At 40.5% G+C, this 14,230-nt stretch overlaps 1 long non-coding RNA gene across 1 annotated transcript in view; it reads left to right on the top strand.

Annotated features, from left to right (window-relative positions):
* The first annotated feature begins 842 nt into the window (after positions 1-842).
* The window catches only part of LOC119522591, a 60,469-nt gene continuing 47,081 nt past the window's right edge, over positions 843-14,230 (top strand). The window contains exons 1-2 of the long non-coding RNA XR_005214480.1: positions 843-862; positions 7,029-7,185. This is a non-coding gene — a long non-coding RNA (uncharacterized LOC119522591). The remainder of the gene's footprint in view (positions 863-7,028; positions 7,186-14,230) is intronic.

Raw genomic sequence — 14,230 nt, 5'->3', positions numbered from 1 at the left:
CAGCTTGGTCCAAGGGAGAGAGAATAATGTGTGGTGGCTTTGAGTCCTTAGAAAGGCAGTATCTATGTATACTGTTTGGATATTTTGGGTTCCACCAGAGCAGGACTTAACATGCCAAGAGAACTCTCTAGTTTCCCTCTCTCAGATTCTACGTGCACCAAACTGCCTTCTGATTTACCAAGATAACCACTTGAATTTGTAACACCACAAAGTGTTTTCAAATAGAAAAAAAGCAATGCTAATTGTTAAATATTATTCTCTTATACCGATCAGAAAACCAAGGCCCAAAGAATTGAGGTATATGAGGTCTTGAACCTAGATTTATATGGTTACAAATTCAGCTTTATTTCCTCTTTTTTAGAGTTGTTTCATAAGTTCAGTTTCTTTCCAAGAGACCTGGATAGTGGGCCCAAGTCTTCTGTTTGTTTGATAGGTCCATCCCACCATCATATATTAATGACTTGGCAGTCTAGGATATCAGCCTGTTTATTGTGAGTTTGCCTATTGTGAATCAGTCCCCAGAAGCTGAAGAAATTGTCAGAACCAGTCTTGTAAGGTAGAGTGCAAGACCTTGGATTGTGGTGACAATACCAAGGGGCAGACATGCTCACCAGGCCTGATGGGAAAATAATCTGTTGAACTTTTCCAGGCTGCCTTAACTGCAAGGTCACTCAACTGTTTCCAGTTTGTTTGAAGCTGCCTACAAGAGAGCAAACAACTCTAATCTCTCTTAGCCAGTGTGCCAGCTGGAAATGCAGCATGTCATGGGTTGCTGATTAGAACGTGGTGGTAATTTAAAAACCAGGAGCCAATTGATCTTAACATTTCTTCCAGCTTTTATACATAGTTGTCGAAGCTGCAGGTAAGTGATTTTTTGGCCTCAGCTCTGAAGAGGCTTTATACATTGTTCATTTGGTCATAATTCTCACTCGTTTTCCTTTCACTTTTCAGTTAGGGGAATAATTACTGCCTTGGGTTCCTGCTTTTGGGGTATTATTATGTGACTCACAGAAAAGCTTGATTTGCCTGTCCTTCCTTCTTCCTTCCTGTCTCCTTTTAAGTCTCTTTGTTTAGAAGAAAGAAATCAATTTTTGAATTGATTTCAAATTGCATTTGAAATTGGAAAATTAAAACAGATGAACAGCAAAATACCATTAGTTTTAGAGCTCATGAGACAAAGCCTGACTGGCTTGGGGTTTTGACTATTGGTTCTTATAACAAATAGCTCCTTTAAGATGACACCAAAGTCAATACTAATGGTTATTATGATTAAGTACAGCTCTCTTTGTGTTCATTTCCTGCTCTTTGGCTTTCCTCCCCTCTTTCCAATGCATGCACATGGTTTCTGTAGAGTTAAGTGTCCCAGAGATACAGAAAGGCCAAGGAGAGAATGTTTGTAGCTGGCATTTCCATCTCCCTTTCAGTGTCTTCCCTCTGCCTAGAAATTCAGTGCCCTGGCTTCACCAGGTTCCCTGCTGTAATTGTTCCCTTCCCTGGCCTACACAGTTAAGATGTCTTCTAAGCATTTCAGAATTCTCCTATCACCCCTCTTCTTGAAACTGCCTATCCTGGGCCCTTCCTCTTAGGGTCTTAGGACTCTGCTCTCTGCCAGATAATGAAAAAGTCAAATGGCCATGCTACATGTTCACAATAGTTTGCAGTGTATTATGTCTCTTACATAACTGCGTTAATCCAAGTTTGTGACTAATGGTGGAATTTTTGGGTACCTGTGGTGGCCCTTCCGAAGAGAAAGCAGTGCTACTGTTTTGTGCTACTCACATAAATAATTCATATTGTACAGGACGCTACAGTTAATGAGTAATTTATCATACATTATTATCTATGTGAGATAGGCGATATTATTTATTCCATATAAAAAATGAGGAAACTAATGCTCAGAGAAGTTATGTAATTCATCCGATGTCATGCAGCTAGTAAATAACTAAACTGAAACTTGATCCCAGCTCACCTGAATTGAAATTCCCTGCATTTTCTACTGTCACACAGTCTCATAATCATTTATCCCAAAAGTGATTTTTGAGTACCTATTGTGCTAGGTCCTGTGGAAGACAGTGGTGAGTGGAACAGACAAGGTCCCTGTTTTCACTAGAGCTTATATTCTATGTGTGGAAATAAATACAAAATATGAGTGAACAATTATATTTTAAAAATTACAAATCATGAGAAGTGCTATGAAGAAAGCTGAGGTAAGGAAAATTGGTGGTGAAGGAATATAAGCAGAGGCACCATTTAGGCTGAGGCCTGAAGACTGAAAAGGAGCTAGTAATGAGTTTGCAGGAATTGGGAGACCAGTTAAGGCAGAGGATGTTCAAAAGGTCTTGAGGCATATTCATAGCACACAGATGGTGCCTGCCCTACCCATTCAGTGTTCTCTGGAGCCATGTTCTGCACACACAGATATTCTTAGCATTTGATGAAGTCTCATCAAAGATTGTTACACATCATGCCAACCATATACACTAGCTCTTTTGCAAACTTGGCTCATCTCCTTACTTGCTTTAAGAAGGCCCTAAAGAACCTGGCCAATTCTTCATGAGCACTTCACAAGGTTTGCTGTCGAAGGTGGAGATTTTTCCCAAGCTGTGCCTCTAACCTCACATGTCATTTTCACAAATAGTGACTGTTGATTTTGAATGCCCCATGTACAAGATTGTGGATGGTTCAGGTAAACCCATTCCTATTGCTGGAGACACTCCTGTTATGGCCCACATTGACAAGGCACCACCAGGATGTGACCAGGTGGAATTCTGTGTGTGAATAACAGCATTGTGAAGAACAGAATGTATGTCCAGAGTTTGCAAGAAGAGAGGATTTTAGCCTCTTTTGCCAAGGGGGTTGCAATCCACTAAGATGGACTGGTACTTTTCACATGGTAGGTGCTCAAACAGTGTTTCAATAATGCAGGAATCTCAGGTTAAATTGTCTACCTGAGTCCCTGAAAGCCTTCCTCTCAAAATCTTTCTATATCAAACACTTATTTAATTAAGCTCTTACTGTTTGCCCATCTCTGTCCTAGGCCTTATGATAAATTCAGAAGTATCACTTTCATAGTCCCTGCCTTTGTGGAGCCTGTAATCTACATGAGGAGACAAGACATAAACATTTAATAATTAGAGAAACAATAAAATCTAATACTCTTCGAAATTCTAGGCATTTTACCTAGCATTTACCCCTCAAAAGTAGCCATGGTTTAAACAGGTGTGGAAGCTTGATGAGGGTTGGGGTAGGGGTTGGGAGGGGACAGTAACTACAGTGAAGAGACTTGGAGCATAGCCAGGACCAGCACAGCTGACCACCAGCACTATGGGGAGCAGGAGACATGGTCCATGTCCTCACAGACCATTCAGTATAGCTGCAAAGACAGTGCACACATGGAAATAACATAAGGTGGCAGGGAGAGCAGACCTATTCCATGTAGCTTCACAGGGAATATAGGGAAGCAGATGAGGCATTGGTTATAAGAGGCTGACTCATGGGGGACTGAGCTTCCTTCCAGTAGTGGTGTTCAAAGGCAGGATGCCTCTCTGGGATCTTGCAGCCTAAAGTTTTGACTATATGACCTGTAAGCTTCCTTTCACCTCTTGGAGTCTGGGATTTTCCAGCTTCATGCCTTTTAACTGACCTTATATTTTGAGAACCATATAAACCACCTGTGATGATAATGAAGGCTTGACCAGCAGGTTGCAAGGGCTCACTAAGAATTCATCCCCGGGCTCTGAAGCAGGATCTGTGCCTGACTGGGAAGACAGACTGCTAAAGGCATCACTGAATTGACTGTTTCAGGGCTGTACTATGAAAGTGGTTTCTCTTCACAGGCAGGTGTCAGCCAAATGTGTGGCAGTCACCTCACTCTGGGAGGCACTTTTATGTCCAAAACCTCAGGAGGCGCTAGAACTAAAACATTGCCTGAGGGAATCAGCTGCTGGGTTGGCTCTGCGAACCTTGCCGTCCAGCTGAGGAAGGCCTGATGAAAACAGCAGAGGCAAATTAAGAAAGAGAGGAAGCAGCTTTACATATAGCTACTTCCCAGCCACTCCATTAAGGCCTGGGCCCCAAGAATGATGTGAGAAAATGAGGCTCGGAGACACTTGTCCAGGATCTTTGGAATCAGACTACTGGGCTCCTTCCCTGGTACCAGTGTTAAATCCTCCAGTCTTTGAAAGGTTCTTCTTAATGCTTTTAGGGAGCCAGGGCTCCATGGAAAGAAAAACCCACTTCCCAGCCCTTCACTAATCTGGAGTGAAATTCATGGAGGTTGACTGAGCTCCGTTTGATGATAAGCTATTATTAAAATTCCATAGAGGTCTCAGGGGGTATGATAATGAGGCAGAGAGGCTAAAGATGTCTGGTTACTGTTGATACACAGTTCTTGGCCCAGGTCTGGTTTTCCACCAGCTATAAAGGAATTGTCACAATGATTCATATTCACAACTGATCAATCTAGCTTTCTGTTGCCAACAGATGCCCTAAAGGACTCACTTGGGTGTGAAGTAGAGGACCAGGCTCCAAAATGAACTTTAAAGCAAAGGATTTGACATTTATCAAGAGGCTACCATATATCTAACTTAAAGGTTAGGCATATCCTGCCTCATCTTAGTAGTAATTTATGCATTTATGGCTCTTCCATTAGTTTATCCTGCCCCTTTAGCATGCAGTTGGTTTCCTTCCTTCCCCATATCTTGGGGAGTGTTCCTGTTTGCTAGAGCTGCTGTAATGCAAAGTACCAGAAATGGATTGGCTTTTATAAAAGGGATTTATTAGGTCACAAATTTACAGTTCCAAGGCCATAAAAGTGTCCAAACTAAGGCATCAACAAGAGGATAGCTCCACTGAAGGAAGGCCAATGGCGTTCAGAACACCTCTGTTAGCTGGGAAGGCACATGGCTGGTGTCTGCTGGTCCTTATGCCCTTGGGTTGTTTCAAAATGGCTTTCGCCAAAATGTCTCTGGGTATCTGTCTTTGCTCCTGTCTCTCAGCTCCTGTGTGTCCTTGCTTCTTTCTCCAAGGGTGTTTCTCTCTGAGCATCTGGGAGTCCTCTCTTAACTTCTCCGGGGCAAACTCTGGGCCTCATCTCTTAGCTTAGCATCTCCAAACATCTTCTGTCCACAGCTCCAAGCATTTCCAAGCGTCAGCATCTGTATTGACTCTTGACCTATCTTAAGTACTCCAGTGAACCAGCCGAGACCCACCCTGAATGGGTGGGATCCACACCTCCATGGAAATAATTCAATCAGAATTCTCACCCACAGTTTGGTGTGTCACATCTCCATGGATACACTCAATCAAAATGTTCCACCCAACAAGATCGGGTTAAATGATCATGGCTCTTCTGGGGTCCATAACAGTTTCAAACTGGCACAGGAAGAATATGGTTAGCATTTGGGTGTGTGTATTAAGTAGAACTGCCTTTTCTTTGTCCTTGTTAGTAAACTGCCTCAGAGCTTTGCTTCCATGAACCATGTGCTTTATGGTTCTCAGCTTTGGCTTGAACAGGCAGTGGAGTTTGCTTTGGCCTCAGTTTCCTTGGTAAGGTATCTTATATACTGCCAGAATGCCCAAGATCATTCTGAAGTTGTTCTGCATCAATGATACCTTCCTCTGCTCCAATTGACTTGGGGTTAAACTTTTGCCTCCTCCCATGAAAAGAGACTTGACATATTAACTGCTCAGGACCAGGTGTGGCTTGGCTAGCTCTTGTAACAGATGGCATTTCCTGTGCCTAGGAGATATCAAAGAGCACAGCTATGGTTTTGTTGAACTTTTCATAGGATTTCAAAATCTCAGGATACCAGGGCCCTGATACATAACCCTCCTTGGCTTCTTCATCATTCTGGGCTCTCCCTTCTCTCGCCTCTTTTCTCCTTGTTGAAATAAGTTTCTAATCTTCCAGGCCTCTCAAATGCATTGGTGTTTCCTGCTTCAGTGGTCCCAGTGGAGTCACTCATTCTGTATTTAATGTATTCTGCACTCTAAATGGGCCTGTTAATTACTCTGTCCTCACTCTAAATTTACTAATTTATTGATCAAATTTCTTTTTGTGCATGTGAGTTTTATTTTGTATGTGCAAAGAATTTATTTGGATCAATTTTATTGACCCATCCCCACTTCTGCCTCCCAGGATACTTTCCCAAACTTTAATTAAGTCTGTTTGCTTAAAGCAGAGCCTCTTGCTTCCTCCCTTTGTGAGCACTAGTATCACTTATGTACCCTGGACTAGGGTGGTCTAAACACATTTTCAAGCAGGTGGATATTTTAAAAGACAATTAGAATTGGGAAGAACTAGGGCAGGGGATCTCAAAAGGTGATCCCTAAATCAGCAGCATCAGCATCACCTGGGAACTTGTTAGAAATGCAAATTCTCAGGCCCTATCCCTGACCTGCTGAATCAGATGTTCTGGGGGTGGCAATCTGTGGTTTAACAAGCTCTCCAGGTGATTCTGATGCATGCTAAAATTTGAGAACTTCTGAACCAGTGCATGTTTTCTCATCCTTGGCATTAATGACATTTTGGACTGAATAATTTTTTGTGTGTGGGGGGCTTTTCTGTGCGTTTTAGGATGGTTGGCAGCATCCGTGGCCTCTGTCCACCGAATGTCAGTGGTTTCCCCTTCCACACCAGTTTAACAGTGAAAAATGTCTCCAGACATTCCAAATGTCCCTCAGAATGCAAAATCGCCCTCCAGTTTAGAACATTGCAAAAATGGTTCAAATCCCCCTGCCTTCCCACTCTAGAATTGTCTCCTCTTTAATTCAGTTGGGAACTGCATACATTATATGAAAATTTTTAAGAGTATGTGCCGTACAGTCTCTAGCATATGGCCTTGTTTTGTTTTGTGTTGCATAAGCATACAATTCCTGTCCCCAAGTAGTCTGTCTTGAGCTGAGCGAATAAAAAGCCCACATGCCTGATTTGTTTTAGCAGTTCATTTAACCACCTAGGATTAATGCCCCATATCCTGGCCTCTGTGCAGAACTCCTTAACTTTTCCTGATTTTCATTTCCCCCAGGAACTTGAGATCATTTGCAGGCCGTGAACAAAATGGGTAGGGAGCTTCAGACAATGTCGTCTCTAAAGAAGGGGAGTGAGAATAAGGACTAGGCAGCAATTTTTTCTCTGCCCTTCTCGCTGCTGGGAATACTCAAGTGCCACTGTGAAGGAGACAGGTGAGAATTACTCTCAGTGCCTAGATTAAATGGCTTATGCTGAACGAATTTGCCTTTGGAAAGGAATCTTCCTATGTGGCTGCCACCTGCTTCCCCCATGCATACCCATGGCCTTCTTTCCCACATCTATACCTGTTTCATGGCAAGCCTGCCCTTCATTCCCATACCTGAGAGATTCCATATCCACCCCACATGAAGGACCACTGTTATTATATGGGGCAAGACGGCAGACTTAAGGAGGTGCTGAGTATATGGCAATGTCACCATCAACTCCAGGACCTGTCTGCTGGGAGAGGTACCATTCAGAGGGGAAGTCATGGAAACCTGCCTCCCAACCAGAGAGGTAGCAGAACATTTAGGTTTTTTCCATCAGGCTAATCTAGAGATGAAGTGCCTGCTCTCGAGCCAGTACCCTTAAGCCCACAGTGCATTTTGCCCCATCTAGGTCAGGCGGCCAATTAAGAGGCAGTGGCAATCTATATGGGCCCTACAACATTCCTGGAATAAACCAGGAATATAGTTCCAGTTTATTCAGGTTTCTATGCATGACTTCACATAACGGGTGACATGTAAATTGCTTCTGCTCCTTTCAAAATAGACAGCATCCTCAAGTGAAAACAACCACCAAAAAAACAAACTCAATTTACAGTTACAGTCGGCTGAAATCCTGATACCTAATCATGTATGGCATAATGCTGATAATGGCAAACAAAATATTTATTAACTAAACTTTAAACCCTTTAATATGACTCCCCAAAAATTGTTTGGTTCAGAAATTTGCAACAAAAAATGGACAGCAAGAATTAAGGAAAGTGGGAACATGCTACTAATTATTTTTTCGGCTGGCAGAAGTAGATTAATAAATGACTGTTAATAGCAGATCTGTTTTACCTAACCCCACTAAATAAATGTTAAGGTCTCCAAAGCCCCAAATCTCAAAACTTCCCTGCCCAGGTCTGCAGAAATCATTTAAAAATGTACTGCATTCATTGGTATAGGTAATTAAGCCTTTCAGGCCATTCCTACCTTCTCACTGCCTGCACCATCCCTTACTCTATGCGTGCCTGTGTTGTCAGGCACCCTTGGACTCCTGTCTTGGCTTTCCCTCTCACCTTGTTTTCTTTAGATTTGATAGCCTGGTTCCCATAGAAGCTGCCACTAGGAATGGCCCTTTGTTTCCATCTTTAGAAATTCTGCTCCTATTCACCTGCAGCAGCAATGAATCTCAGTTCCAAACTCCAGTGTGCATCAAATGTAGCTTTTTTTCATTTTCTTTAAGTTGCAGGAAAAAAGAACACACATTCAGAATTTTTAATTAAGTCTTTGCCATATATAAGAAGTGCATTCTTATAAGGAAGTAGAGAAATAATCATTATCCAGGGGCTGGGGCTCACCATACCTAAGTCCTTATGTCAAAATTGCAAGCCATCTTTGGTACATGAATATAACCTAAAACCCCTTTGCAAGAATTGTCTTGTGGAAGCAGGGGAGGAGGAGGCTTGTGATCCTCAGATAGCGATGATAAGACCTTGTGGCATGCAGCAGGGGACAAGAAGTAGTCCTAAATTAGCAAATTTCCAAAAGGCTATTCAAAAGAGGGTGTTGATAATATTCATTTGAAAAGGGATCATTGTGTTTGTCTAGTTAAACATTAGAGATATATCATTTGGTTTACATTTTTCCTTTTCTAATTCCTGGCATGTTGCATCATCTTTTAATGGAAGAGTGAATTCCCTCTCATATTCTATCCTCTGTGGACTTTGGAGTCCACACCCTTTTGTCTATACATTAACTTGGTTATGAATATGTGTTGCCAAGGATTGTACTTGTTCACTATCACTGAAAGAGAAACTACAGGGAGATAAACATGGCAGGAGGCAGGAAAGGAGGACCTTCCCGATGGATGATGGCAAACTACAATGATAAGCAAAGTGAGAGTGATTAAGCCTCCTGTAGGTATCAGCTCAGTTGCTTCCTAGTTCGTATAACCTGTCCTGAGGTTATCTGTGCATGTGTTTCAGACATTGTTGTGGTTTTCACTCTGTGAGTAGTGGATGCCAAGAATGACCCCCTTTTCCTCTCTAGGCTAAAGCTGCCACAGGTTCCCTTCGAGGATTTATGATCTTATGTTGTACCTGCATTTTGCAGAGGACTTAGGCTTACCCTGTTTTTGATTGGTGCTATGATTTGAGTCCTTGACACTTTAGTTCACAGGTGGGCTGCTCCCCTATGCAATGAGATTAGTGTGTCTGTTTGGGAGGTCTAGAGTCCACATAACTGTGGGTCTGGTGGTGGCAGTGGGTGTCTAGGGAACTTTATAGGACTTGGCATATCTGGGTTTTGAGGTGGTTCTTTCTCCGGAATTCCTTTGCTAGACCTAGTCACCTAGCTGGCGTGGATATCTTGGGGTGGAGTCCAGTGTTGGTCTGTATGCATTCTGAAAGGAAATGTAGACATTAGCCTTTGACTGTAAGACTGAAATGTATCTTCCAACTGTTGGATGGAAACCACTGGACTACTAGTTGGGAGACAATTTCATGTATGTTGAATTCTACAGTCCTGTGACTTGCAGCTTCATCATAATTTGAAGAGCCTCAGGCCACATAAGGCCTGTTTCATGGCAGAATGTACCTAGTCCTTGCTTAATGTCCCCAATCTTGCTTTTGATTCTACTTTGCTAGAGCTTTGAGTGTGGTAAAGAATACATGATTGAAATTTGATTTTACAGCTTTAAGTACTTGTTAGAAATTTTGTTCCATAAAATAAAAACCTTGATTTGACTTCAGGTTAAGAGGAATTCCTCAGGGAAGAATGTATTCCTGGAGCACTTTTTTAAAACAATGGCGATAGCATTGTTCTTACTGCAGAGGAAAGTCTTGGGCCATCCATAGAAATGGTGGAACACTACAACTAAGACATGGGAGTATCCCACTGCCTGGTAACAGTCAACAGCATCAATTTACAGGTGGGTTGCAGTGGGCTTTCAATTCCCACTCGTGTCCTGTATCACATTTGTAGCAGCTTCCCTGAATTATAAGCAGCACAAAGATGGTAGCATACACACACTGAGAAACTGCTATATTGGAAAATTCCAGCATCAATTTGACATTTTTGATTATTCTGTCATTTCCCCCTTTACTCATGTGTGTCTTATATGGGATGTTTAGACTAGGACAGAGGGGAGGTACTTAGAGGCAAAGGAACTCCCCCAAGGATACAGTGAACAGGGTGGAAGAGGCAAGTTGCTGATGTACAGACTGGCTTTCTCATACTGAGGCTCCATTGTATAGATGGGGCAGGTGGGGCTCAAGAACAGAATAGAGGGGCCTCTGCTGTGGGCTGAAGGTCTGAATAGGAAGCAGTGCTAACAGCTGCATCACCTCGCAGCTGTTAAGTATGTTAATTGTCCAATCTAAGAAACAAATCTACCTGGGCACTAAAATTTTCTTAAAAATTGAATACATTTATAAAAATGGCAAGCCTAAGGGGTCTTAGATATTTCAATACTTAAAATAGCTTAATAAAATTTCACTTTGAAATCATAATTCTAAATTAATTATACATTTCAAATTAGTTTCACAAGGCTGTCAACTGACAGGGTAAAGTCTCTCAGGTATGACAAATATATAAAATATGACATATATACTAACTTTACACAAAATATTAATACAATAAGTTATTTCTCTTAAAAATCTCTATACCTAATTTGAAACAGTCCCACCTTAGGAAAAGTAATCATACTGAAAAACTGAATAACTGAGGATATTTACCATGAGAAATTTAGGTTAGGAGGCTGACTGGATTTTCATTCACAACCCTGAAAGGACATCCTGAACCCCATTTATAGTTGTTCTGTGAGAGATTCCATAACTTCAAGGGGTAAGTGATCCATGGCTTTGCCCTCTTCCCTGGATTAAAGCTATATGCATTATATAGTAAGTCTGCAATTTCCATCCTATTTATAAAAACATAAGATATATCAATGTATTTCTCCTCACTATAAGGAATGTGGAAATTTATGGGATATTGAGATTTGTTAATATCTTTTGCATTCATTCATATTCTTAAACACAGAAATGTTAGAGATGCTTACATTTATACCTAATTGAATTCTAGATATTTCATTTGGTTTTGTCTGATTTGAGGCCATAGTTTGTGGGCTATTCTGATACTCTCCTGGAGTCATAAAATGCCTCCAACTGATGTATTTTACATTTTAGATTCTTTATTCTCCATTGATGCAATAATTTAATCAATGATGCCTCATGGATGAGAAGCAAGACACCATAGAAATAAATTCTATTCTTTCACCTTCTTTTAGAATCACTTGTTATCTTTTCTCTTTGGGTATCATTAGGGATGCATGGCTTTTCATAGATTTAATGTATTTCAGTCTACTATAGTCATTATTCTCTTTTTGATGCTCAAATTGTCATCAACTTAAAAAATTATGAAGGGCCAGAGTGAGCCCCTTTTGAATTGATTCCTATGTCTTTTTCACATGACCCTTTAATAATTGAAAGCTTTGTTGCTTTCTGCACATATGTTCCAGGCTTACTTTGTACCTTCCTGCTCCAGGGATGGAATCTACCATTTGTCCAAGAAGACCTAGTTCCTCTTAGTGGAAAAATAGTATCAGAGACCAGAGTCTGAGAACCAGGGGATACTGAGGGGGTATCATTGCTCTTGGGCCATTTCAATGAAAAAGACTTGTTTCATATTTTTGAGTCCTAACAAAATAAATGTAATTACTTATTTGCTTAATATGGTAAAACAAAAAGAAATCCAAATAACAATAAAATATTAAAACAAAAAGAAAGCTATTGAACAAAGTTCAAGATTTTCTGTGCAATTCCTTTTGTTCTTTGCTATATCCCACTAAGAATGTGCAGCCAGATTTCATTATTCTAAAATCACTCATGACTCCTCATTTTGCGTGGTTAAGTAAGTACTTATCTGATGCATAGTTTCATTCAATTATTTGTTTGCTTTGAATTTGAAGGCCTTGACTTTTAGCAGTTAATAGTTCTCAGTTTTTAGAAAGTTGAGGCACTCTACTACTATTCTTTTCCTGATGGAGATGGGAATTAAAGGAGAGGAAAAGGTCCACTTACCTGTCTACCTGGAGATTATAGAAAACCTCACAAGCTAAGTCTTCAAGGTTTTGATTCATATACAATGGTACAAGATTCATGTATATGATTTCTGTCTGAATAAAATAATTCTGACTCCTATTTAATTTCTAGTAATATTAGAACACTATTTTTCACATATTCAATTATTTTTAATTTTTTATTTTTTTAAATTAATTTTTAAATTAATTTTCTTTTTTCAATTTTTTATTGAGATATATTCACATACCATACAATCATCCAAAGTGTACAATCAATTTTTGACAATATCATCATATAATTGTTCATTCATCACCACAATGTTTGAACATTTTCATTACCCCCAAAATAAAAATAGGAATAAAAATTAAAGTAAAAAAGAACACCCAAACATCCCATCCCCCCATGCACCCCATTATTAATTTAATTTTTGCCCCCATTTTTCTATTCTTCTGTCCATACACTGGATAAAGGGAGCGTGAGCCACAAGGTTTTCACAATCACGTGGTCACACAGTGTAAATTACATAGTTATGCAGTCGTCTTCAAGAATCAAGGCTACTGGGTTGCAGTTCAACATTTTGAAGTGTTTCCTTCTAGCTATTCCAATACAGTAAAAACTACAAAGGGATATCTATATAACACATGAGAAAAAACTTCAGAATGACTTCTCAAATACATTTGAAATATCTCAGCCAGTGAAAGCTTCTTCTGTTTCATTTCTCAGCCACCTTTTGGTCAAGAAGACTTTCTCAATCCCATGATGCTGGGACCCAGCTCATCCCTTGTAGTCAAGTCCCACATTGCCAGGGAGACTTACACCCCTGGGAGTCATGTCCCACATAGCGGGGAGGGCAGTGAGTTTATCTGCCCAGTGGGTTTAGAGAAAGATGCCACATCTTAGCAACAAAAGAGGTTCTCTGGGAGTGACTCTTAGGCACCAATATAAATAAGCTTAGCCTCTCCTTTGCAGTAACAAACTTCATAAAGGCAAGCTCCAAGATCGAGGGCTTGGACTTCTAAATTGGTAGTCCCCAATGCTTGTGAGAATATCAGTAATTCCCCAGGTGGGGAGGGAGGTTTATTATTTCCACATTTTCCCCCATTCCCTCAAGGGGACTTTGCAAATAGATTTTTATTCTCTGCCCAAATTACTTTAGGATGCATCAGGGCTACACACTAACCTGTACAAACCAACCAGCTCCCCCTCCATATTCAAAGTTCCATGTAATTATGGTGTTTGAACAAACTGACCATATAAGTTAAACTGTATAGTGTGCCACAGAAAATAAAGATTTTGTGCTGAATAAACATCTCTTCTTTTAGTCTCACACAGAAGTTGAAGTTTTAAAACACTGTCAATATCATCCTTTACCCTTCAGTCTGGTTTACCTTAGTCCTATACAACTCCATTTTGTTCATATCTGTAATTGAAGTCTGATCTATTTTTTCAGCCTGTCTAACATTTGTTGTATGGGGTAATGCTGACATTCATGGCTGCTGAACTCTCGCTCTGAGTCTCAGGTGTCATACATATATCCGAAGTTCCAGGGGCCGACCAAATTATACACAAAGAGCTCAGCATCTCAGAATTTAGAAACAACCAGTACAACTCAGGGATAGATGCAATTGCTGTAATAGCTTACAATCTAGGAACCCCTACAATAAGCATTCCCCTGATAACCTATGCTCTCAGATTCAATTCTCAGTGTTTGCACATTAGAGTTAGTCCATATTAGTGAGGCATTATAATGTTCATCTTTTTGATTCTGGTTTATCTCACTGAACATACTGTCCTCAATGTCCATTCACCTAGTTGCATACCTCACAACTTCATTCCTTCTTTTAGCCACTCAATATTCCATCATATGTATACACTACAGTTCACTATTCCATTCATCAGTTGATGTACCTGTAGACCACCTCCATCCATTG

Source organism: Choloepus didactylus, chromosome X (assembly GCF_015220235.1).
Source record: "Choloepus didactylus isolate mChoDid1 chromosome X, mChoDid1.pri, whole genome shotgun sequence".
NCBI lineage: Eukaryota > Metazoa > Chordata > Mammalia > Pilosa > Megalonychidae > Choloepus > Choloepus didactylus.
This window is presented reverse-complemented; position numbering and strand designations above follow the sequence as displayed.